General features: G+C 43.0%; 1 long non-coding RNA gene across 1 annotated transcript; it reads right to left on the bottom strand.

The window, feature by feature from the left end:
* Window positions 1–1,403: 1,403 nt before the first annotated feature.
* LOC123460208 lies at window positions 1,404–26,911 on the bottom strand. The gene is made up of 3 exons (XR_006636856.1): window positions 26,839–26,911; window positions 2,378–2,602; window positions 1,404–1,457 (listed from the first exon to the last, which is right to left on the bottom strand). It is a non-coding gene; the product is annotated as an uncharacterized LOC123460208 (long non-coding RNA).
* Window positions 26,912–27,330: the final 419 nt, after the last annotated feature.

Genomic DNA, 27,330 nt, shown 5'->3' on the forward strand with positions numbered 1-27,330 from the left:
CCCAGGTCTTCCTGCAGGTCCATGACAAGAGCCAACAGGTTCAGGATCTGCAGCAGCAGAGGGAGCAGTGCCTGGCCCTCAAGCACAGATATGCAGCAGCCTTTCAGCAGCTCCGGGTGGCCTGTCACCAGCTCAAGTTTGAAAACTACACCCTGCACGAGCAGTTTGCACCTCAGGGCCTGATGGGGGACCAGCTGCAGCATATGGAGGCCCAAACCAGGGTGGCAGCTGACATAGCTAAGACTGATATGATTGTTACACACACCCTATGTAGTAGAGACACCATGGTAAGCTGGGCTCTCCCTTACCCCTCCTCTCCTCCCTGTGTCCCCCTGTACCCTCCTAACCTAGTCCCTTCCTGCAGGTGGATCAGAAGAACCATGAGGCCTGTGATCTTGAGGAGCAGCTGCACCAGTGCCTGACCCACCTGCAGCACTATGAAGGGTGCCACCCACAACTCCGGGCTGCCTATGATCACCTCAGAGGTGAGCAGGAGGCGCTGCACAGGCAGTTAGTGCTTCAGAGCAGGAGGCCCTCAGCCAACACCTGCACAGCCAGGTGTGGAAAGGCCACAGCACATGGCCCAGGGCCAGAGCACAGCAGAGATGGCCTCCAAGCAGGTACAGGTAGAAGAGTCCCAAGGGAGCAGGGATGAGGCTAGGTCTAGGTGGAACGAGCTGCCCATCCTGAGTCTGGTCACTCTTTCCTGCCCCACAGGAACACCTGGAAGGCATGGGCCAGGAGAATCTGTCAGGCCAAATCCATACTGTCCAGGCCTGCCACAGCTCCTGTGACAAACACTGTGTCCCTTTTTTCTACAAGGATTATGACATCATTACTATTTAAAAGCCTCTAGCAGGTCAGCCCAAAACTCTGCCCAACCCAGTCTCTGTCACTCCTTGCCAATCCCACTTTCCTCTCAGTTTATAGAGTGCTCCACTAAAGTGTAAGGAGCCATAACTTGGATCCCAACCCAACTGTGTCCCTGTCCTTGAGAGGTAGAGATAGGTAGATCAGAAGTTCAAGCTCACCATTGTCTACCTAATCAATATCTAATCTACATAACCTTTATTTAAATGCCATTTTCTTTTCTCTTCTGGTGACCAGTTTCCTTTCAACTTAGATTTTCTTCCTGTTATACTTTTCCTTGTTCTTTTTTCCTGTTTTTTTTTTATGCCTTCTCCATTCTTTTTTCTTTCATTCTGTCCTTTCTGTTGAGACATTGTCTCTTTCTCTATTTTACCATCTTCTTTTCTGTATTAAATACCATTTAAGGTCAGGAGAGATGGCTTAGTGGTTAAAGGGTCTTGCTTGCAATGCCTGACAGTCCAGCTTCAATTCTCCAGTGCCCAAGTGAAGACAGATGCACCAGATGATGCATGCATCTGGAATTCATTTGTGGTGGTGGAGACCCTGGTGTTGCACATCCTCTCTCTCTGTTTCTCTCTTCCTCTCTCCTGAAATATTTAAAAATATTTTCATTTAAAAATATTTTTATTTCTATGGGAGAGAGATGAAAATATAGAGAGAAGAGGGAAGAGATAGAAGAAAGTATAGGAGCATCAGGGCCTCCCCCCAATGCAGACAAACTGCAGACACATGGGCCACTTTGTGTGTCTGTCCTCTCGTGGGTACTGTAGCATTGAATCTAGACCATCAGCCTTTACAAGTAAGTGGCTTTCACCATTGAGCCATCTCTCTAGACTCCTTCCTTTCTTTTTTTCCCTTTTCTTCATTCTTATTTTTCTTTATGCAATTTTTCTTTCCCCTTTCCTGCTTGATATTTCTTACCCCTATTCCTTCTATTCTTCCTTCTTGTACACAGCCAGAAGTGTCACTGGCCATGGCAGAATCTTCAAAACCTTGAACTTCGGTTTCTCCTGCCTCTACTTCCCCAATTTTGGGATAACATGCATTTGACTCCATGCTCATTTTAGGCTCTGCTGGGGACTAAATCTGCCTTCATGTGTTCAGGCATTTCTCTACGAACTGAGGCATATCTCCACCACAACTAACCTCTTTGTATTTAGTGATGCTTGGAGTGGGATCAAAGGCCCAGCAAACAATGTTCACCTCTGGTCATTTGAGAGTTCCGTTTGAGCATTGTTTGATCACCATACTCATGGGCCTCTAGGCAGAAGATCTTAACTGCAGACTAGGCAAGGCAGAGTGGAGTGAGGCTGTCCTAGCTTTCAATCGTTTAAAGGCATTTGGGGGGGGAGGGCAGAGGCTACTGTGATTCTGGGCCTCCATTCTAACAGAGCACACACATATGGTACATTCTGCAGTATGGATGACCCCTGTACAAAAGCATATTTGGGGGCATCTGTCTGATGTATCTTCTATGCTACCATTTAATTATCAATAAATAGATTACCCATCCTGCTGGTCCTTTTGTGTTCCTATCATTGAGTCCTGGAGCATGGTCAGTCATGCCAGCGGACAAGAGGTTCTCCTTGTGTAGCCCAAGTGTCTGATGTGTGTGTCAGTCTTGTTTGCCACCTTGTCACCTGTACACTGGTTATTGAAGCTGCCTTGGTCTTGCTATTAAGAAGATTCCCAGATCTTTTTCTGACCAGAAGGGATCCTCTGGGAATGACATCTGTGTGAGGAAGCAGAGGCGGGATGGGCAGACATTCCAAGCAGGGAACAAGAATCAATAATTTGTTCTATTGATGAACATACACATGTCCTAAAGAAGGATGCACACAAAATTCCAGTGTTAATTATACACTAGGTAGAAATACTTATGTACACAAAAGCATGGTTAGAGCAGCAATATGGTCTCATTCCCAAACTGGAAAAAAATAACAATGTGTACTATAAGTAAACAAAGATATAAGTACTATGATAAATAGTCATATTTTTAAAGTTTTGAAATGTTCAGACACAATGATAGAAACTTAGCCATAAAACATATTCTGTGGGATTCCACATAAATTCCAAGGGTCAAATACAAACGTTATCAGCAGCTAGAACGTTTGCTTTTCTTGAAGCCACAGCACAGTGATTTAGGACATATGCCATGACTGCAGAGTTGGTAATGTCCCATTTCTGCTTTTAAGTTTTCTATTTTGTGAACACAGTGTCATGTTTTGGTACATTTCCCTCTGTGGAATGCTGGTATTCACCATGGGGTTGTGGTTTCTGAGTGGAGAGAGGAATGGTCACTCATGGTATGGGGGCAATGGCACTAGATACTCCCTGCCATCATTTGGCTCTTGCAATCTTTCCATCCCATCTTCTGCAAAAGGAACTACAATATACAATTGGCATCACAGAAGTAGGTTGTGGCTATAATTAAACCTGGCCAGGTGTATCTTAAGCCTTTTGATGTGGATTTAGAAAGGAACCCAGAAGAGTCTGGGGCTGTAAACCACAGAAGTCCTACAATGTAGAGCTGGATGGATGGTTCTGATGGGAGCTCAGAAGTCCAGGGTGCTGATAGGAATGCAGACCATGGGCCTAGGGAGTTGTTACAGTGGATAAACCATTTGCCACATAAGCATGAGGACCAGACTTCAGATTTCCAGTGCCTATGTAAATGCCAGGTGGGCAGTCTGCCTGTAATCTGGAAGCAGAGACTGGATGTCTGGGGAAGCTGACTTGCTGAATTAGCCCAGCTGGTAAGCTCTGGGCTCAAGTGAGAGATTCTTTCTTAGTAAATAATGTGGAGAATGATCAAGAAAGAAAACTGGTCAACCTCGGGCCTCCACATGAACACGTACACCCCCATAGAAGGTCACTCACAGGCATATGAACATGCATAAACATACAAGCACACCTCACACACACACAAGCACATCTCTCTCTCTCTCACACACACACACACACACAGACACACAAAGGAAAGGAAGTGTAGAGGCTGTGTTCATGATGTTTCAAATGGGAATAGAACACTTATCAAGAATTAGAACAGAGACTTCCGGTTAAGATGGGAGCATAGGTACCATGCCAAAGCTGCCTGGGAGGAAAAAAGACCAAAAAAAAAAAAAAAAACTCAGCAAAATACGCACTTTTACTAAAAAGTGAGGTGTATAGGAAATTGAAGCAGCAGCAGAGAAGTAGAAGAGATCCACAGCATCCAGAGTCCCCACAGGCCGGCAAAAGTGGCCCTGGCAGCTCTGCCAACTGCCGCAGGGTGGCACACCACAAAGCCACCAGGCTTGGCTCCAGCCGCAGCAAAAGCCAGGTTCGGGGAGCTTCCACTCACACCAGTGCTCTCTGCAACTCAGGAAACATGAAGGGAGAGCAGCAGTGAGCAACAGAGGAACAGACCACGAGGTAGAAGAACACATGGAACAGCAAAAGATCTAGAGCAGCTGCGGCTCCCTCCCCTCCCCTACCGCCTGAGCCCAGCTCCAGAAAACAGAGCAACAGTCCTGGGACCCGGACACACCAACTTAGGCAGACAGTAGGACCCAAGCAGGAGCAGAGTCCAGGAGCAACATCAGCGGCTCTGGCACCGGTAACAGCGGCCGCAGCACCAGCAGACCCAGGAGGGGCAGCAGCGGCAGACCCAGCAGCAGCAGACCCAGGAGGGGCAGCAGCAGCTTCAGTGGCAGCAGTGGCAGTGGACCCAGCAGCAGCAGCTTCAGCAGCAGCAGTGCCTCCAGAAGTGGCAGCTACAGCAGCAGCAGCAGCAGCAGAGATGGGCCCAGAAGCAGCACCTTCAGCTGCTGACAGACACAGCACAGGGAGATTTAGAAGCAGCAGTTCCAGCAGCGGGGGTGCTGATCTGCAGGGCCACAGTTGCCAGGCTCAGTTTGTCCTGCAGGAAAAGCCAGTGCCCATCTCCAGAAACCAGAACAGCATCCCGGCGACACAGGCAGCAACTTGACTGAGACCAAAATCATCCAAGGTAACTGGGATTGCAACAGGGAAGGGTCTCACTTGGTCACAAGCTGACTTGGATCCCTCAACAGGCCAGAAATCTTAACCTCTATGTTGATAGAGGATCTGGTTGTTATCATAACTACTCTGGCATACATACTTGGGGCTGTGTTTGATTAAATGGGTACGGAGTTTAGTTAACTTTTAGAATCTACCTATTTTTTATTCCACTCAGCCTGCTTGAATACTCCCATAGCAGGGAAACTCAACCTCTAGGAGCACCTTTGTACATACTCTGAGAGTCTTAAGAGCCACACCTAACACCTTAAGGTCCTACCCTGAAAATATATAACATCAAATCAATTGATACAGCTAAGAATACCCAGCTAGCTAGAAAATCCAAGCATTAACTTAATCCAAGATGCAAAAACATATTCATTATAACACAAGAAACACTAAAAAACAAGACGATATAAATCCACCTAAAAGTATTAATGCATCAGAAATGACCTCCAGTGAGAACAAGTTAGAGGAAATGACTGAGAAAGAGTTCAAAAGAATGATTGTAAATATATTCAAAGAAGTCAGAGAACAAATCAAAGGAGTCAAAGAGGACCTTAAAAAGGAAATCAAAGGAATCAAAGAAGATACTGGACACCAATTACATGAAATAAAGAAGGCAATACAAGACATAAATAAGGAAGTAGAAATAATAAAGAAAAGCCAGTCAGAATTACTAGCAATGAAGAACAAAGTTAATGAAATAAATATCTCTGTAGAAAATCTCACCAGTAGAATGGATGAAGGAGAGACAGAATATCTAAGCTAGAAGACCAGGTGGCAGATCTAATACAGGCCAACAAAGAGAAAGACAAACTTATAGAAAAGTATGAGTGGGAATTTCAAGATATTTGGGACACTATGAAAAGATAAAATATAAGAATTCAGGGCATAATAGAAGAAGAATTCCACTCCAAAGGCATAGTAGGCGTCTTCAACAAAATCATAGAAGAAAATTTCAACCAAATTGGGAAAGAGGTGCCAATGCAGATACAAGAAGCCTTTAGAACCCCAGCCAGACAAAACCTGGAAAGAATCTCTCCTCACCATATTATAATCAAACTTCCAAACACACACACCAAAGAAAAAATATTGAAAGCAGTTAGAGAGAAAAATCAAGTTACCTACAAAGGAAGCCCATCGGGATTACAGCAGATTATTCAACACAAACTTTTAAAGCCAGAAGAGCTTGCAATGATATATTCCAAGTTCTAAAAGATAACAACTGTCAACCAAGGTTACTTTATCCTGCAAAGTTATCCATTAAAATAGATGGAGAGAGAAGGACATTCCATGACAAAAGCAGGTTAAAGGAGTGTTTGAAGACAAAACCAGCTCTACAGAAAATACTTGATAGAATCCTCCATGCTGAAGAAAAGGAAAAGCATACATATAAGGAACCTAGAAAAAACAGGCAACACTCAAATACTAGTTAACACAAGAGAGCACAGGTAGAACCGAACCCCCCCAAAAAATGGCAAACAAAAATACACACCTTTCAATAATATCTCTTAATGTCAACAACCTCAATGCCCCAATGAAAAGACATAGGTTTGCAGACTGGGTGAAAAAGCAGGATCCTACATTTGTTGTCTCCAAGAAACTCACATTTCTACAAAGGATAGACATTATCTTAGGGTGAAACATTGGAACACAGTGTTTCAAGCAAATGGGCCTATAAAACAAGCAGGGGTTGCTATCCTAATATCTGACAAGGTAGACTCTAGTCCAACATTAGTCAAGAAAGATTAAGAAGGTTACTTTATACTGATTAAGGGCACACTCCAACAGGAGGCCATTACAATCCTAAACATATATGCAGTTAACATGGGGGCTCCCAAATTCATCAAACAAACACTATTAGAACTAAGGTCACAGATAACACAAAACACAGTGGCGGTGGGTGACTTTAACACCCCACTCTCATCAATTGACAGGTCATCCTGGGAAAAAATAAACAGAGAGGCATGTGGACTAAATGAGGTCATAGAAGGAATGGACTTAACAGATATATACAGGACATTTCATCCAAAGGCTGCAGAATATACATTCTTTTCAGCAGCACATGGAACATTGTCTAAAATAGACCATATATTAGGACACAAAGCAAATCTTAACAAATTCAGGAAAATTAAAATAATTCCTTGCATTGTATCTGACCACAATGGAATTAAACTACAAATCAGTAGCAAGAAAGGCTATAGAGCATACACAAAATCATGGAAACTAAACAATACACTACTAAATGATGAATGTGTCAATGAAGAAATCAAGAAGAAAATGAAAAACTTTATAGAATCAAACGATAATGACAACACAACATATCAAAATCTGTGGGACACAATGAAGGCAGTTCTAAGAGGTAAATTTATAGCCTTAAGTGCCTATATTAAGAAATTAGAAAGGTCGCAAGTAAATGACCTAATGTTCCACCTTAAAGCCTTGGAAAAAGTAGCACAAGGCAAACCAAAAATCAGTAGGTGGAAAGAAATAATAAAGGTTAGGGCAGAAATTAATGAAATAAAAACAAAACAAAACAAAAAAAATCCAAAGAATTAATGAAACAAAGAGTTGGTTCTTTGAAAGGATAAACAAGATTGATAAACCCTTAGCAAATCTGACCAAAAGAAAGAGAGAAGAAACACAAATTAATAAAACCAGAGATGAACAAGGTAACATCACAACAGATTCCAGAGAAATTTAAAAAATCATAGGAACATATTATAAAAGCATATATTCCGGGCTGGAGAGATGGCTTAGCGGTTAAGCACTTGCCTGTGAAGCCTAAGGACCCCGGTTCAAGGCTCGAATCCCCAGGACCCACATTAGCCAGATGCACAAGGGGGCGCGCGCGTCTGGAGTTCCTTTGCAGTGGCTGGAGGCCCTGGCGTGCCCATTCTCCCTCCCTCTCTCTCTCTCTGTCTCTGTCTCTTTCTCTCTCTCTGTGTCGCTCTCAAATAAATAAATAAAAATAACTTTTTTAAAAAAAGCATATATTCCACAAAGTATGAAAATCTGAAATTAATGGATGCTTTCCTTGATTTATATGACCTACCTAAATCAAATCAAAATGAGATTAATCACTTAAATAGACCTATAACAAACATGGGGATCCAAACAGTTATCAATAATCTCCCAACTAAAAAAGCCCAGGCCCAGGTGGATTCACTGCTGAATTTTACCAGACCTTTAAGGAAGAGCTAACACCATTGCTTCTTAAGCTTTTCCAGGAAATAGAAAAAGAAGGAATTCTCCCAAAATCCTTCTATGAGGCCAGCATCACCCTGATACCAAAACCAGGCAAAGATAGAACAAAAAAAGAAAATTACAGACCAATCTCCCTCATGAACATAGATGCAAAAATTCTCAACAAAATATTGGCAAACAGAATACAAGAGTATATCAAAAAGATCATTCACCCTGACCAAGTAGGCTTTATCCCAGAGATGCAGGGATGGTTCAACATACGCAAATTTATAAATGTAATACGTTATATAAATGGGTTGAAGGACAAAAATTACATGATCATCTCATTGGACGCAGAGAAAGTGTTTGACAAAATCCAACATCCCTTCATGTTAAAAGTCCTACAGACTGGGAATAGAAGGAACATATCTCAATCTAATAAAAGCTATTTATGTCAACCCTACAGCCAACATATTACTAAATGGGGGAAAACTGGAAGCTTTTCCACTAAAATCAGGAACAAGACAAGGGTGTCTACTATCCCCACTTTTAATTAATATAGTTTTGGAAGTCTTAGCCATAGCAATAAGGCAAGAGACACACATAAAAGGGATATAAATTGGAAAGGAAGAGATCAAGTTATCATTATTTACAGATGACATGATTCTATACATAAAGGACCCTAAAACCTCTATTAGCAAACTGTTAGAACTGATCAAAACCTACAGCCATGTAGCAGGATACAAAATAAATACACAAATCAGTAGCCTTCATATATGCTAACAACAAACACACAGAGGAATCAGAGAATCACTCCCATTCACAATTGCATCAAAAAAAATAAAGTACCTTGGAATAAACCTAATGAAGGAAGTAAGGAATCTCTACAATGAGAACTTTAAAACACTCAAATGAGAAGTTGCAGAAGACACTAGAAAGTGGAGAAACATCCCCTGTTCCTGGATTGGAAGAATCAATATTGTGAAAATGGAAATCTTACCAAAAGCAATCTACACATTTAATGCAATCACTATCAAAATTCCAAAGGCATTCTTCATAGAAATAGAAAAAACAATCCAAAAATTCATTTGGAATCACAAAAAACCTCGAATATCTAAAATAATACTGAGCAACAAAGATAAGGCTGGTGGTATCACCATACCTGATTTTAACCTATACTACAGAGCCATGGTAACAAAAACAGCGTGGTACTGGCACAAAAACAGACATGTAGATCAGTGGAACAGAATAGAGGACCCAGATGTAAGCCCAAGTAGCTATAGCCACCTGATATTCGATAAAAATGCCAAAAATTCTCGTTGGAGAAGAGACAGACTCTTCAGCAAATGGTGTTGGGAAAACTGGATATATATCTGTAGAAGGATGAAAATAGATTCTTCTTTGTCTCCATGTACAAGAATCAGACCTAAAACTCTGAAACTGCTAGAGGAAAAAGTAGGGGAAACCCTTCAACATATTGGTCTTGGCAAATACTTCCTGAATACAACCCCAATTGCTCAAGCAATAAAACCACAGGTTAATCACTGGGACCTCATGAAATTACAAAGATTTTGCACTGCAAAGGACACAGTGAAAAAAGCAAAGAGGCAACCTACAGAAAGGGAAAAAATCTTTGCCAGCTATATAACTGATAGAGGATTAATTTCTAGGATATACAAAGAACTCAAAAAGTTAAATAATAAGGAATCAAACAAGCCAATCAAAAAAAAAAATGGGCTATGGAGCTAATTAGAGAGTTCTCAAAGGAAGAAATACAAATGGCATATAAGCATCTAAAAAAATGTTCTATGTCACTAGTCATCAGGGAAATGCAGATTAAAAGTACATTGAGATTCCATCTCACTCCTGTCAGATTGGCCACCTTCATGAAAACAAATGATCATAAATGTTGGCGGGGATGTGGAAAAAGTGGAACCCTATACACTGTTGGTGGGAATGCAATCTGGTCCAGCCATTGTGGAAATCAGTGTGGAGGTTCCCAAAACAGCTAAAGATTGATCTACCATATGACCCAGCTATAGCACTCCTAGGCATATATCCGAAGGACTCATCTCATTTCCTTAGAAGTATGTGCTCAACCATATTTATTGCTGCTCAATTTATAATAGCTGGGAAATGGAACCAGCCTAGATATCCCTCAACTGATGAGTGGATAATGAAGATGTGGCACATTTATACAATGGCGTTCTACTCAGCGGTAAAGAAAAATGAAGTTATGAAATTTGCAGAAAAATGGATGGACCTGGAAAGGACTATACTAAGTGAGGTAACCCAGGCCCAGAAAGCCAAGTGCCACATGTTCTCCCTCATATGTGGACACTAGCTAAAGATGACTGGGCTTCTGCGTTAGAATGAAAATACTTAGTAGCAGAGTCCAGTAAGTTAAAAAGGAAACATAAAGGGAAGAGAAAGGAAGGGAGGAAGGAACTTAATAGGTTGATATTGTATATACGTAAGTACAATGATTATGATGGGGAGGTAATATGATGGAGAATGGAATTTCAAAGGGGAAAGTGTGGGCGGGAGGGAGGGAATTAACATGGGATTTTTTTTATAATCATGGAAAATGCTAATAAAAATTAAAAAGAAAAGAATTATAAAATAGGGCTAGAGAGATGGCTTAGTGGTGATATATATATATGTATATATATGTATATATGTATATATATACATACATACATATATTTTAAACTCTAGGTTTTTGTTCATTTTATTTATTTATTTGAGAACAACAGACAGAGAGCAAGAGAATGGGTGCATCAGGGCTTCCAGCCACTGCAAACAAACTCCAGGTGGGAACAGTTGGATCAGAAGTTCAAGCTCACCCTCAGCTACCTAATGCATCAGCAGACAGCCAGGTCTAAAAGAGAAAGCAAAGAGATTTTGACCCTTTTCCTTCTTGGCTGCTGCTACCCAAATTCCTTTTGGAATAAAAGTGATAGAGACTCAGATATCACATCTCCTTCCTCTCTGAGGTCCAGGAGACCTTGCTGCCTTCCTCACCAACAAGACCTCCACCAGATGGCCTGGATTCTTACTCAATGGCACTCTGGCATGAACAGCTGGACAGCATTGTCATGGCCTTGAGACCATCAGGGCACAGTCTCACAGGAAACATGGTGCATTCAGCAAAGCACTGTGGATCTTCAAAAACCAATTCGTTCTGTTTTTTTTTTTCCATTTTCTTCCTTGTTTTGTCCACTTGCTTTCCTTTTTACTCATTTTCTGTCTTTTTTAATTTTCCTTTTTCTTCATGCAGTTTCTTTTCCCTTTCCTGATATACTGTCTTGTGTATTTCTGTTCAGGAAAGGTACATTTTACTTATCATTTACTTTTTTTTAATACCACTTTCTATTCTATTTCCATTTTCTTTCCTTTTTTTTTTTCCATCTTATATTCTGTGCACTGGGAAAGGCAGAAGAGATCCAGGCTATCCCAGTTTTTCCATATACTTAGAGGCATTTTTGGGCAGGGCAGAGGCTACACTGTGGTGGGTGCACATATTACACCACTTCATATATTCCAGGAAAGGAATAACCCCTGTATGATAGTTTGAGGCCTTCATGATGTATCTGCTATGCATATTCTCATTTAATCTTTAATAAATGATTAACCATCCTGCTAATCCTAGGCTCCTGTTTCATTCACTAGGTCATGGATTGGCCCCGAGCAGGCGGAAGCTCTGCAAGCAGAGGGCAGGCTTCTTGCCCCTGTGGAGTCGAGCTGACTGATGTGCATGGCAAGGCTGTTTGGCACCTTGATCACTGGTTGGCAAAGCCTGGTGTTGGAGTAAGCTCCGCGTTGCTGAAGAAACACCCAAGCAGAAGAAGCTGGTGGGAAGAAAGGGCTGATTTCAGGATTCAGACCCAGGAAAACCCTATCCGTGGTGGATGAGGCTGGCACACTCCTGTAGTTCCACAGTAGAAAGACACCATCAAACAGCCAGCAAACACCCAGAAGCATGAACGGCCAGATCTCCAAAAGCGCTCTCCATATACCTCAGGGTTGGACTTAAGGTCCACCCACAGATATCCTCTCTCCCAGCAGGGCTCTCCTCCTGGAGACTCATATTTGAAAGCTGAGTTCATGAGGCTATACATTCTTTTTATTTTGTTTTTTTCAAATCTTTCAGAAAGAGACAGAAAGAAAAAGTGAAAGAGGCCAAGAGAGAGAATGAGCAAACCAGGGCCTTTCAGAAGAACCCCCCAGTTGTGTATGCTCCCTTGTGCACATGTACAATATTGCGCTCTTGTGTCGCCGTGTATCTGGCCAAATGGGTCTTGGAGATTTGAACATACATTCTAATGCTTCACAAGCAAGCGCCTTAAACACTAAGCTATCTCTTCAACCCTGGGGCCATACATTCAAACTCCTTCATTCCATCTCGGGCTCCCAAAGACACACAACCATCTAACAGTGAATTTTTTTTTTGATCTTTCAAGTTAGGCTCTTGCTCTAGCCCAGGCTGGAATTCACTATATAGTCTCAGGCTGGTCTCAAACTCACAGCAATCCTCCTACCTCAGCCTCCCAAGTGCTAGGAATAAAGTCATGCACCACCATTGCTGGCTCCTCACAATGGAAGTTACATTCAATCTACCATCAAAGGTCCCCCATAAGCTTTATGAACTTGAACTTTGTTCAAAAGTCCCAAGTCTGATGTAAGATTCTCAAGACTGTCTCTTAACTGTGCATCCTATAAAGTCAAAACAAGTTACACACTTCTAGTACATAACAGTACAAAGTAAACATTTCCATTGCAAAAGGGCTTAACAAGGAGAGACTGAACCAATACAAATCAATAACCATCACATCAAACATCTGCAATTCAAGTCCAACAACTATAGCCAGTGAGCTCAGTCTCTGGATTTCTACTATGCCTTCCAGCTGGGCTGAGCAGCATGGGAAAAAAATTCATGTGAGCCAACAGCACTCCATGTTTCACGTGCCACATCTCAGTAGTGGCTTGTAATTCTACTACAGAGAAGATTCACTGGCCTCTACACAGGGACATCACCCTGCTTCACATGCCTCCACCCATTTCAAAACCATTATCATGTGTGAGGCAAGCCAAATTAGTTAATCAAGGGGGATACAGACCTTGATTTTGGAGAGCAGATACTCCCTTTAAAATTTTGTTTTAAGTCACTTCCTTAAAATAGAGTTTGCATTCTTATCATCCAGCCTTTCCTGGGTGGATTTCATCCTCAGGCTTCTTTTCTATTGTCCCAATGCAAAGCAGTTGACTCACCCTTAATGGTAGTAATCTGCTTGACATTTAACCTAATCCTAAATCTAAACCTATGCTCTGTGCCAGTTCCATTAAACTTGATTAAATTTTTCTTCTAATAAGCCATACATTTAAAAATATATTTCTGGGGCTGGAGAGATGGCTTAGCAGTTAAGCGCTTGCCTGTGAAGCCTAAGGACCCCAGTTCGAGGCTCGGTTCTCCAGGTCCCAGGTTAGCCAGATGCACGAGGGGGTGCATGCATCTGGAGTTCGTTTGCAGAGGCTGGAAGCCCTGGCGCACCCATTCTCTCTCTCTCCCTCTATCTGTATTTCTCTCTGTGTCTGTCGCTCTCAAATAAATAAATAAATAAATAAATAAATTTAAATATATATATATATATATATATATATATAAATATATATATATATATATATATATATATATATATATATATATATATATATATTTCTGTTCTATTTCTCTTCTGCTGAACACACCAGTCCATTACTTTTAAATTCAACCTTGATCAAACTCTCTGGTCATGGGTAGAACAGAGCCAGTCATTACCAGTAGCCCAACTCTAACAAAGGTCTCCAATGTCTGTCCTTCCCCTTTGAATATTCAAAAGCCAAGACTTCATGGTCCACTCTCCTCTCTACATTTAGTATTTTCCAACACTCACCAGAATAGCCCATAAAACTTGGCTAACTGCACTATGAGGCTTCTCTATACCCAAGTACCAAGTCCTTCCACATTCCTCCAGCATACAAGTTCCCAAACTCAATCCACAAGGTCAGATCATCGCAGCAATGTCCCCACATATCAACAACAATTTCGGTTGCAGGCAGCTTCACACTGCTGGACATACACCCAGTCAGAAACAGCTCATGGGGGAAAGGGTGTATTACAGGCTTACAGATCCAGGGTAACAGCATCAATGGTGGAAGACTAGGGCTGACTTCCACAGATGAATAATGGGGAGTCACCACCATTCAGCCCGCCAACACCAGCAACCACAGTCAGAGCTCTAAAACTGCTCTCCACACACCTTAGGGCTGGACTCAAGACCTACCTTCTGTGACAAGCCTCTTCTCCAGGAGGGCTCTGCCCACTTGAGACTCAAGTTTCAAGCCTGAATCTATGGGATGACACATTCAAATGACCAAATCTGGGGTTTCTGGGACAAGAGCTATTGGGCTAGTGGGGCAGGGATTTTCCAATGCATGTCTGACTCAAGCCTGATCACGTTGTGAAGGAACACAGGATACAGCACATAAAGGTGCCTATTTCCAGGCCAGTCCTTATTGATTCCACCCCCCTGTTGTCCTGGACTGTCCACTCTTGGGTTCTCTTCCTCCTGTCTTTCTCCTGCCTGTAGGCCTCACCTTCTCCCCAGGCTGAATTCCTGGTCCTGCTCCCTACTGGTGAGAGCTTGGTTTGTAGGATGCCAACCTGCTAACCTACAGGTGCTTCCTAATTCCCTTCATGTTATGGGACTCTGGATAAGGCCCTGCTCAGCCTCCACCCAGGGTTCACTTCTTCTCCACCCACAGAGGTACACAGAGGAATAAGCCAGCAGAGGACACACAGCTCCCCATCTTCCACAATGGGTGGTCTTCTCAGTCATATGACAACAAGACTGGTGGCAGTCAGAGAATGGCACAGTTGCTGGTGCAGCGCCCTCCTGCAGGGGTGGACACATCCAAGAGGCTGGCTGTCCTCAGGCCCACAGGACACAGAGGCTCACCAGGGATGACCCACTGAGGAGGTAAAAGTCAAGGTTACAGCACATCCTTGTAGTGGGTCACAAGAGTTTTAGCATTCACTATGGTGTTAGATTCTCAACACCACAGGTGAGGCTGTGTCAGCCATATTTGTGTGCATACTTATGAATATTCATTTCAGAATGTGGCTGGAGCAACACCACAGAGGGGCAGAAGATTTCACTGACATCATCACTGGCAGTGTCAGCTCACTACATGAATTCTGTAAGACTCGGGTGAATGGGATAATTGGGGCCCAGAGTCCCCAGTGTGGCATCACGGGACTTCTGTGTGGTCAGAGGTAATGGGGACCTCCCAGGTGTTCGATAGATTTGGCTGGAGATCAAAGAGTGGCCTGAGGCTCTCAGGACAGGGCAGACTTGGACTGCAGTGGGAGAGAAAGCCAAGACAGAATGGGAGAGACAGAAGGAGAGCTGGAAATGCACCCTGCCCTGCGCAGGCCAAGGATCTTGCAGGCTGGCTATGCTGCTGCATCTGGGGCTGAGGCCAAACCCTTTAGTCACAGATATGCAAGAACAAGGAGGTAAGGAAAGGTGCTTGTGTTCCTTCCCCTCACCTGTGCGATGTGTCATGGGTTGACAGTGTGTCTAAGGTGTAACCAACCAACGTCTCAGGTTAAATGATGTGTGACTGTCATACCTGCCCTTTGGTGGACTCAGTTCCCACTCCTCCCAGGCTGGATGCTGGATGCCATGTCTCTGCAGCTCAGCTAAGGGCTAGGGATGAGCATGGCACTCCTAGGATAAAGTTCAACAGTCTTAGGGGCCCTCAGAGCCCCCTAGCACACACCCACACCCTACCAGCTCCCAGCCCCTACACCACTAGTGGGGAGTCAGGCCTCTCTTCTGGCTGCACAGTACAAGCACCTCTACCACTACTGTGCAGGACGCCTAGACTAACAGCCCTCAGTTCAACCACGGAGACAGAGAGCCAGAAACCCAAGACTGCCCAAGTTCAATTCAGCAGCCTCCACGTGAAAACGTTGGGTGTGGGCACACATCAATTACTCCAGTACTATGAGGGACAGTCCTAATGAGAGACAGTCTTACAGAAACATAGATGACCAATGAAGGCCATACAACATTCTCCTCTTCCTTTTGTAAGCATGTGAAAGGAACGCATACACCCACACACACACATGCATGTGCTACGTCTCACACACATATGCACACATCCACACACACTGTATTTCCATCTGTAGTGATTTCTTATAGAAAATATTTATGTGTGTGTGTGTGTGTGTGTGTGTGTATACATGCACACACATATTTTACTATTTATTAATTTGGGTCAGAGAGAGGGAGAGATAGTGAGAGAATAAGTACGCCAGGACTTCTAGCCACTGCAAACAACTACAGTTGCATGTGTGACATTTTGCATCTAGCTTATGTGGGATTTGTAGAAGCCAGCATTGATTTGCAGGCAAGCACCTTAACCAGTAGCCATCTCACCAGCTCCCAATCTGTTCTGTTTGTGAACCACCTATATTTGACTAAATATATCAATTTGAAACTAAGAGTAAAGACAGAATAAATTTTATGGAAATAAAAATTGTGTGGTTTGCTTAGCTTTTTTCAAAAGGCTTTTTCTGAAGTCGGAAATTACATGCCTTAAGTATACAGATATACTATACTTTAACCATAACAATTTGTAAAATAGCAATAAAAGGTACAAAAATACTTTTAAGAATAATTTGACAGCCACGTGGTGCTCAGTTCGCAGGCCTGTGGGGGCCACCCCTGCCGTGAATAGGTGGCTGCCAGATCCCCTGCTGCTGTGCTCACATCACTTGCCACCGGTCAGCTTCTGCTGTGTCCTGATTACGTACCCACATCATATGCCTCTGCACTACAATTGCACGTGCAGCGGGCCCACCCCACAGCAAGAGCCACATAAGTCCACAGAGTCACTAGCGCCAGCGCAGCTGCCATCCCCTACCTGTACATCACCACCCAGACCCCACTCCCCTGAGGCGGAAGAGCACAGACTGTTTACAGACCCCAGTGTACCCAGCCAGAATCTAGGCACCTTCAGGGCTTGCTACCTCAGTCCCCTTTCAAGCTCAAAGGCAGGCAGCGTAGGTGCATTACTGGGTGAAAATTCAGGCAACTTTGGTGCCCCTGCCAGGCTATAGGTAGGCGGCTTTAGCAAGACTGAGCAAAAACGCAGGCTGCTTATAACTGCCCCAGGCTGCCTTGGATTCGCATTAAGCTAGATCCCAGGGTGATCCACCCACCTACCTGCCCATACACTGACATGGGTAGACCACAGCACAAAAGAAATAACACGAAAAATAAAATGGAAGAAAATCCAGACAGATCACCCAGTGCAACAAGGATCACAACTAACCAAAACATAGAAGAGTGTTTAGGATCAGAACATCAAATGGAAGCAATGAACAATGCAACCCTGACCAAACTACTGCTAGAACTGACAGGAAAGCTACAAAGGATAGATAATCATATGGATACTACCATCACTAAGCTAGAGCAATATGATAAGACACTGGAAGGAATTCAAAGAGAGCTAAGAGAGTTGAGGGAGAGTGAAAAAAAAGAGGACCTTAAAAATCAGCTGGCCAAACTAAATGAAAACATAAAGAAATGCAAGGATGATTTCCAAGAATCAGCAAGAAAATCAGAAAGTGAGACAAAAAGGGAGCTGGACAAAGCGATGGAAGTGATACATAGGAAAGTAGTAGAAAATGCAAACTTAATTGAACAAGTCCAAAACTCACTAGAGGCTCTCAAGAATAGAGTCAGCAAAGTGGAAGATAGAAATTCTGATCTGGAAGACAGGATGGAAGAAACAGTACGAGAGTCCAAAAATTTCAGTAAGTTCAAAAGTTCCTGTGAACAGAACATGAGAGAATTGTGGGATACACTTAAACGTCCTAATATCAGAATCATTGGAATACCAGAAGGAGAAGAATTTCAGACCAAAGCATGGAGAACTTATTTAACACAATAATTGCAGAAAACTTCCCCCGTCTCTTAAAAGAAAGGCCCATCAAGATTCAAGAAGCAAACAGAACGCCTAACCGACTAGACCAAAGGAGAAACTCCCCAAGGCATATTATCATTAAGACTCTAAACATTGACACCAAGGAAAAAATCCTAAAAGCAGCTAGGGAAAAACAGCACACCACGTTCAAAGGAAACCCCATCAGAATTACTTCAGACTTCTCAATGGAAACCCTGAAAGCTAGAAGGGCCTGGAATGAAACTCTCCAAACTCTAAGAAACTATGGCTTTCAACCCAAACTACTCTACCCGGCAAAAGTCTCCCTTATAATAGATGGTGAAAGGAAAACTTTCCATGACAAAACTCAGCTTTACAATTATATGAACACAAAACCAAACCTACAGAAAGTACTCCAGGAAATTCTCCACAGAGAAGAAACAAATATCCAAACACAAATGCCTACAAGAAGAAGATCACAGCAACCAAACCCAGAGTAGATAGAGAAAAAAAAATTAAATTCCATGAAAATGCCAACACACCTCTACCACCACAACATGATAGGGATCAAATCAAATCTCACAGTCATCACCCTAAACATTAATGGCCTTAATTCACCCATCTAGAGACACAGGCTAACCGGGTGGATCAAAAAATTAGACCCCTCAATCTGCTGCCTTCAAGAAACCCACCTTACCACTAAAGACAGAAAACTCCTCAGGGTGAAAGGGTGGAAAACAATATTCCAAGCAAATGGGAATAAGAAACAAACAGGTGTAGCTATATTAATATCAGATAAAGTTGACTTCAAAACAAAAACAATCAAAAAAGACAAAGAAGGCTACTTCCTACTTATCAAGGGAACAATCCATCAAGAGGATATTGCAATCATAAATCTGTATGCACCAAACACAGGGGCATCGCAGTTCATAAAACAAAACCTACTTGCCAATAAAACAGAAATAACCACCAACACCATCATAGCTGGGGACTTTAACACACCATTATCAGTAATAGACAGAACATCCAAACAGAAGCTCAACAGGGAAGTAAGAGAGATCAACAAAACCATAGAGCACGTAGACCTAACAGACATCTACAGAACTTTCCATCCCAAATCCACACACTACACATTCTTCTCAGCAGCCCATGGAACATTCTCTAAAATAGACCATATACTGAGTCACAAAGATAGCCTCCACATATTTAGGAAAATCGACATAATTCATTGCATGATGTCAGATCATAATGCTATAGTCCTAGAAATCAACAACAAAAAAACCAACAAGAGCCCCAACGGCAACTGGAAACTGAATAGCACACTCTTAAACAATAAATGGATAGTGGATGAAATAAAAAATGAAATTGCAAAATTCCTGGAATTGAATGACAATGAGAACACATCATACCAAAACTTGTGGGACACAATGAAGGCAGTCCTCAGGGGAAAATTCATAGCACTCAATGCCTTCATATAAAAGACAGAAAGATCCCAAATCAATAGCCTAACCATCCACCTAAAGGCATTGGAAAAACAAGAAAAATCCAACCCAAATAGCTCCAGAAGGAAAGAAATAATTAAAATCAGAGCAGAAATTAATGAATTGGAAACCAAGGAAACAATTAAGGCAATTGACAAAACAAAGAGCTGGTTCTTTGAAAAAATAAACAAGATTGACAAACCTCTGGCCAATTTGATCAAGCAAAAAAAAGAGAGACTCCAAATTAACAAAATTCAAAATGAAAAAGGAGAGATCACAACAGACATCAGTGAAATCGGCAGAATCATCAGGACTTATTCCAAAAACCTCTACTCCACAAAACTGGAAAATGTGGAGGAGATGGATAAATTCCTGGATGCATATCATCTACCAAAGCTAAACTCAGAGAAGATCAACCACCTCAATGAACCCATCACACTCATGGAGATTGAAAAAGTAATAAAAAACCTCCCAAAAAAGAAGAGTCCAGGACCAGATGGATTCCCAGCCGAATTTTATCAAACCTTCATGGAAGAACTCAAACCAATCTTCCTAAAACTGTGCCACACAATTGAAGAACAGGGAAAACTACCCAACTCCTTCTATGAAGCTAGTATCACCCTAATCCCAAAACCAGGCAGAGACGCCACAAGAAAAGAAAACTATCGGCCTATTTCCCTAATGAACGTAGACGCAAAGATCCTCAACAAAATTCTCGCAAACCGAATCCAACAACACATCAAAAGCATTATCCACCTGGACCAAGTGGGATTTATCCCAGGAACACAAGGGTGGTTCAACATACGAAAATCTGTCAATGTAATACACCACATAAACAAGCTTAAACATAAAAATCACATGATCATTTCGATAGATGCAGAGAAGGCCTTTGACAAGATACAACATCACTTCATGATCAAAACATTGGAGAGAATCGGTATGGCCGGTTCACATCTTAATATAATAAAGGCAATATACAAAGCTCCAAAGGCCCAAATAATTCTTAATGGAGAGAGACTGGAGGAATTCCCATTGAGATCAGGAACAAGACAGGGATGTCCTTTCTCACCTCTGCTTTTCAATATAATTCTGGAAGTTCTAGCTCAAGCAATAAGACAGGAGAAGGAAATAAAAGGGATACAATTTGGAAGGGAAGAAGTTAAGTTAGCTCTATTCGCTGATGACATGATTGTATATGTAAGAGACCCGATAGACTCCATCCCAAAACTCCTGAAGGTGATTAACTCCTATAGCAAAGTAGCAGGATACAAAATCAATGCACAAAAATCGGAAGCATTTCTGTATGCAAATGACAAAGACACAGAAAAAGAAATAAAGGACATAGTTCCATTTTCAATAGCAACAAAAAAACTAAAATACATTGGAATAACGTTAACCAAGGAAGTAAAAGATCTATACAACGAAAATATAAAAACTCTCAAAAAAGAAATTGAGGAGGACTTGAAACGATGGAAAGACCTCCCATGCTCATGGATAGGCAGAATTAACATTGTGAAGATGACAATCCTACCAAAGGCAATATATAGATTTAACGCAATTCCAATTAAAATCCCTACAGTGTTCTTCACAGACATAGAAAAAATGATCTCAAATTTCATATGGAAAGGCAGAAGGCCTCGCATATCCAAATATATCCTCAGCAAAAGAAATACCTCTGGTGGCATCACCATACCCGATATAAATTTATACTACAAAGCCATAGTAATAAAAACAGCATGGTACTGGCATAAAAACAGGAGTATAGACCAATGGAATAGACTTGAGGACCCAGATTTTGGGCCAAGCAACCATAGCTACTTGATATTCAACAAAGGCCCAAACAATATAGACTGGAAAAAAGATAGCATCTTCAACAAATGGTGCTGGACAAACTGGATAACCACATGCAGGAAACTAAAACTTGATCCACACATTTCACCATGCACAACACTCAAATCCAAATGGATCAAAGACCTCAATATAAGACCAGAAACTCGAAAACTACTGGAAGAAAATTTAGGAAGTACCTTCCATGATATAGGAATGGAAAAAGACTTCCTGAATAAAACCGCAGTGGCTCAAGTTCTTAAACAGTCACTCAACCATTGGGATCATATGAAGCTGAAGAGTTTCTTTACAGACAAGCATATAATAAGCAAAGCCAATAGAATACCCACAGAATGGGAGAAAATATTTGCAGGTTATCCAACTGATAGAGGCCTTATCTCTAGAATTTACAAGCAACTCAAAAGTCTAAACAATAAGAAGACAAATACCCCACTCACAAAATGGGGCACAGACTTAAACAGGCAATTCACAGAGGAAGAGATACAAATGGCAAACACACACCTAAGAAAATGTTCATCATCACTAATCATCAGAGAAATGCAAATTAAAACAACTATGAGATTCCACCTTACCCCAATAAGGATGGCCAACATCAAAAGGTCAAATGAAAATAAATGCTGGCGAGGATGTGGAGAAGCAGGGACACTCATTCACTGTTGGTGGGAATGCAGGATGGTACAACCACTTTGGAAAGCAATATGGAGACTCCTGAAAAAGCTGACTATAGAAATACCAACAGACCCAGTTATACCATTACTGGGCATGTACCCTAAAACCTTCAAACCAAAAGCCAGAGAGATTTGCTCAACCATGTTTGTAGCAGCTCAATTCGTAATAGCTAAAAGCTGGAATCAAGCCAGATGTCCATCATTAGAAGAATGGATAACAAAGATGTGGTATATCTACACAATGGAATTCTATACAGCAGTAAGAAAAAACAACATAAAGAAATTTGAGGAAAAATGGTTGAACCTGGAACAGATCATTCTCAGCGAACTTACCCAATTACAGAAAAAAAATCGATACATACTCTCACTCATCTGCAACACCTAAACTGAATCTGCCCAAGATGCCTTACATACCCAGCAAGCACCTCATGGACTAGACAATAAGATGGATGGGAGGGCGGGGAGGGAATCAAAGGGTGGAAAACAGTAATCCAGACCCAAACGGCAATGGTACCATAAAATTCTACTTCCTAAAAGACAGACCAAATGGCTGAACCTTCACTAGACCCTTACAGGAAACACCTGAACCACAAGACACTGGAGAGGGTAGGATCAAGACTGACCTAAATCTCCTACATCTTCCCTCCCTCCCTCTCCCCCTCTCCTCTCTATCTCTCTCCTCTCTAACTCTTGTATATTAGTTATCTTTTTCCTCAATTTCTTAGTGGACACTGTCCTGTAACACCCACTTCCAGCTTGGGCCTACCATCCACAATGAGCTTTTGATCAGAGAAACCTACAAGGTTTCCCAAAACAATGACAGACTTCTGTCAGAGTACTTGATGACCCACCAAAGGCCAGTGATAAGACCCTATTGCTGAAGACTCCATACACAGCTGACGCGTAAAATGGAATGACATGGCTGGAAGCCAGGAGAGAGTCAGTCCCCAGACAGTCAGCGTGTCTAGTGCCAGAAGGCGCTACATAGGCGACTGGGGGAAAGGACCAAGATCTGTCCAAGCAACACATTGCTTAACCTAATTAGCAACAAATAACCGGATGTGATGCCCACACAAGTGCAATAGTGGTACACAGCCATGGGGAGGAATCAATTGCTCTTGATTTGGCTAACTGATCCACTCAGTGGTACTAGACCCTTAGCTGGAGCTGGGAAACAAGTCAGAACCATACCCAAACACAAGCCCACTCTACAATATCAAGCTACCATCAATCACGGGGTATAAGAAGGCGTACACCTATCAAACTGGCTATCAAAAAAGTAAGTGGTATCTCAATTTTCCGGGTGCTAACTTACTCTCCGTTGGAGAATCTGCTTCTCTTTTCCAGATAGATGCAGATCCTAAGAAGAGAGCTGCCCCAACATACCTCAAAAGGGGCCCAACTGAAACTAAGGACAACTGGCGAAATAAGCAAGGGTGATGTTTTCCTGTGAACCGGATACCAGCACAAAGGGGAAGGAGATCAACGCAGAGAAAAATCAACTCCTACCAAATCAGAGAGCCAAAGCCTCAGAGGCCCCCAACACTTCAGCACTGAAGCAGACCAAAAATGAACCCAACATGGCTCAGGGAAATCTTGCCGAAGAGGGAGCAGAAAGAATGTCAGAGTTACATGGTGGGTCATGATTTGCAGAGACATTTATCATACCAATAACTGGGGGCTAACTCCACAATGCACGACCCATTTTCATTAACAAGGAAGGTCTAATGGGAGGGGGTAGATCACAGATGAGCATAAATAATGGTACCAAACTGCCTGTATTCACTGAAATGAAAACTAATAAATTAAATTAAAAAAAGAATAATTTGATTTATTTATTTGCAAGGAGAGAGAGAAGAGAGAGAAAGAGATAGGGAGAGGGAGAGAATACGCATGCCAGGGCCTCTAGCTACTGCAAAAGAACTCCAGACATGCATCACTGTGGCTTTATGTGGGTACTGGGGAATCAAAACTGGATCCTTAGGCTTTGCAGATAAGAGCATTAACCACTCAGCCATCTCTGCTGTGCACTTTTTTTTAATCTTCAGCATCATGAGAAACATAAAAATAAGAATATTATGGGAACCTTTAAGTGTTCCAAAGCCAAATTTTTACGCATCTTTTACCAAACAAAATTAAATTTGGAATTGATCATTTTGATCTTCATTTTTTTCTCCTACTTTTAATCTCTAAAAATGTGTGGTAGATATAATTTTGGGTTACATAGATTTCAACTGACTTTGTTTTCATGTGAGAAAGCAAGGTGTGGGGGAGCGGGAGGGAAAGAAAGAAATGGAGTGCCAGGGACCCCAACGACTGCAATCAAACTCCAGAAGTGTACACCACCTTGTGCACATGGGTGACCTTATGCATTTGTGTCACATGTGCATCTGGGTTATGTGGGATCTTAAGAGTCAAACTAGGGTACTTAGGCTTCTCAGGTAAGTGCCTTAATTTCTAAGCCATCTCTCCAGCCCTCAAGTGACTTTTATGTTGTAAGTCTGAGAGTCTTATGTGAGCCCAGATAACCACACATTCTGTTAGGAAGGGAACAATGATGTTGATCATCTCTGTTTAAGACCACAGATCCTCAGGTTAACATTCCTACAAGGTCTCCAGGCAGCATGTGGACAATTCGAGGTACAGAAAGAATCCAATACACCAGAATGAAGTGGCAACAGGTATGAGGAATTACTAGTCCTAACACCTGTGACTTCAAAAATTGACCTAACCCACAATGCACGACCCATATACCTCAAAAAGGAGGGGTCAATGGGGAGGGGGTAGGTCATGGATGAGCCTAATAATGGTACTAAACTGCCTATACTTGCAGAATAGAAAACTAATTTAAAAAAATTGACCTAAGTGCTGGAGAGATGGCTTAGTGGTGAGGCGCTTGCCTGGAAGCACAAGAACTCATGCTTGAATCTCCAGGTCCCATGTAGTGAAGACACAGTGTCGCATAAAGGGTGCATGTGTCTGGACCTCCTTTGCACTGGCTGAAGACCCCATGCTCCCATCTCGCTCTTTCTGGCTCTTTCTCCCCCTGTCTTGCTCTCAAAATAAATGAGTAACAACAACTGACCTTAGCTAGCTAGCCAAGGTAAGGAGGAAGAGATGCCACTTGGCAGATTACATTTCACTTCCAATCTACACAGACTAAAATCCAAAGGCACTGCCATGTGCTTCCTCGCTGTCTCAGCAAAGGAGGAGACTGTGTGACAACAAAGAGCCCAGGGCACAGGAATGTGGGCTCCACAGTCAGCAGAGTGCTTTGCAAGTAACTGATACTCAATTCGTGTCAGGTGATCATGCCAATGAAATCTCCACCATGTTGGCCCATGCAGAGATTTTAAAGATACATGTGTTCTTGACATCAAAAAATCCTGAAATCCAACTATGTAAAATATGAGTTGTTTCCTGACAGGAAGCAAGTTAACGATGCCTGACTATTATGGACCAAAAGTTTACAGTGATTACCTTGAAATGAAAGGCAGGATAGAAAATTTTCAAGTAAACTTGGTGAAGAAATAGCTGGACAGCCTGAACTGTATATTCAGAAGTAAATCAAAAATAGGCTAAAAGATAGGCTGCGAATGGCCCAAGATATATGTTGGTCAGGTCAACCTAAACTTTATGTCCCAGGAAGGGGAAAAACAAAAATACAGTTTTGAGAATAACCAAAATAATAAAATAGTTTCCCAAGACAGCCTGACCAAGGACTTAAACTCTGGTTATGCACAATTAAGATATGTAGATATAACTGTACAAGCTTGGCAAATACCCTTGTGAAACCCCCTCCCCTTTCCTTTCCTTGCTAAAAACCCTATAAAAAGAAACACCCAATAGGGCTCAGGGTCGACTCCTCTGTATCCTGCATGAGACACCTGTCGACCCCAGAGCTCTGGTTTCCCGAATAAAGCCTCATGCTTTTGCAGCAAGTTGGGTCTCCCGAGTGTCTTTGGGTGCGTGCTTTCTTGAGACTTCAGTGAAGGTCTCCCTCTGGGGGTCTTTCAGAAACGCCTTACAGAGTAAGTTGAATGCTTCCATTTGAAACACAGAAAACCAGGCTCAGATGCAGTTATTTACTTATGAACACAGCCCAAGAAGCCAGGACCAAACAATCCAGGCCGGCAAAGCCCAGCTCTTCAAAGAATAATGCCAAACATTCAACCACCTTAAAGTACTACAGGAGGAGATGGACACTAGGGCCCTCTTGTGCCAATAATTATTGCAGGTCTCCAGGCAAAAGTCTGTGGGGCAAATCGTCCACCTGCAAGGCTGGAGATATGGTGATGGACGCAGCAGGACATGAACCAGATTCCTGGGCTTTCAGTTGGTTTGGTTGGTCGCTTATCAGAATCCTTTGAGTCTGGGAATTTGCTAATAAAGACGTTTCCCTTCTTTGATCCCTAAAATGACTAGAGAATGGTCCCCTTGGATATTAAGGGGAGTGCATGCAGAATGACAGCAGGAAAAGACAGACAAAGCTCTGATTTCCTTCCTGGAGCCCAGCAGAGACTGGCAATAGCAGACAACTTATCCGGATGTCCCCCCACTTCATGGTCAGCGATCAGGGTGAACAGCAAGCTCTATGGGTGCCCTGCGTTTCTAGAGGCATGCGTGGGCTCCTCTGCAGAACCCTGAGACCAGCAAGAGAGCCTGTGGCTTTAAGAAACTCACAGTGGAGGATGCACAGCGGAGTGAAGGTCAGCATCCTCCCCCTCCTTCCCTTCCTTCCCCCTTCTCTTCCCTCTCTTACTCACGCCATCTCAGGTGGCTTCCGGCGGGAAGTTTGAACCTCAACTCTGGGGAACCCCAACTTCCGCGAAGTCCGACTCGTCGGGCAGCCAGGCCGGAGCAGGTTCGAGGCCCGGGTCCGGAGTCGCCGCGGTCCCGTCCGCGAGCCCGGCCCGAGAGGACGCAGCGCCGCGCCGCCGCGCACCTGGCCGCAGCCCGCGAGCCCCGCGCCCGTCCCCCCGCCCCACCTGCGCTCGCCTGGCCCGTTGGCCGCCCACGCCGCCCCGCCCCGGACTCACCTCCAGCCCGCGTGCGGAGGGACTCGGAGCCCCCTAGCGGAGCGGCGCGTGCCCGCCCAAGGCTGCCCGGGAAGGCTGCGGGGCGCGCGGGCGGGGCAGCTGCTGGGGGACAGCCTGGGGGCGCCTGGGCCGCGGGCACTGGGGGACACATGGCGGCTCTTTCCGGTCACCTCTGCCCATCCTGGTCTCCAGCCCCGGGGCCAATTACGTTCATTCTCC

Source organism: Jaculus jaculus, chromosome 1 (genome assembly GCF_020740685.1).
Source record: "Jaculus jaculus isolate mJacJac1 chromosome 1, mJacJac1.mat.Y.cur, whole genome shotgun sequence".
Lineage (NCBI taxonomy): Eukaryota > Metazoa > Chordata > Mammalia > Rodentia > Dipodidae > Jaculus > Jaculus jaculus.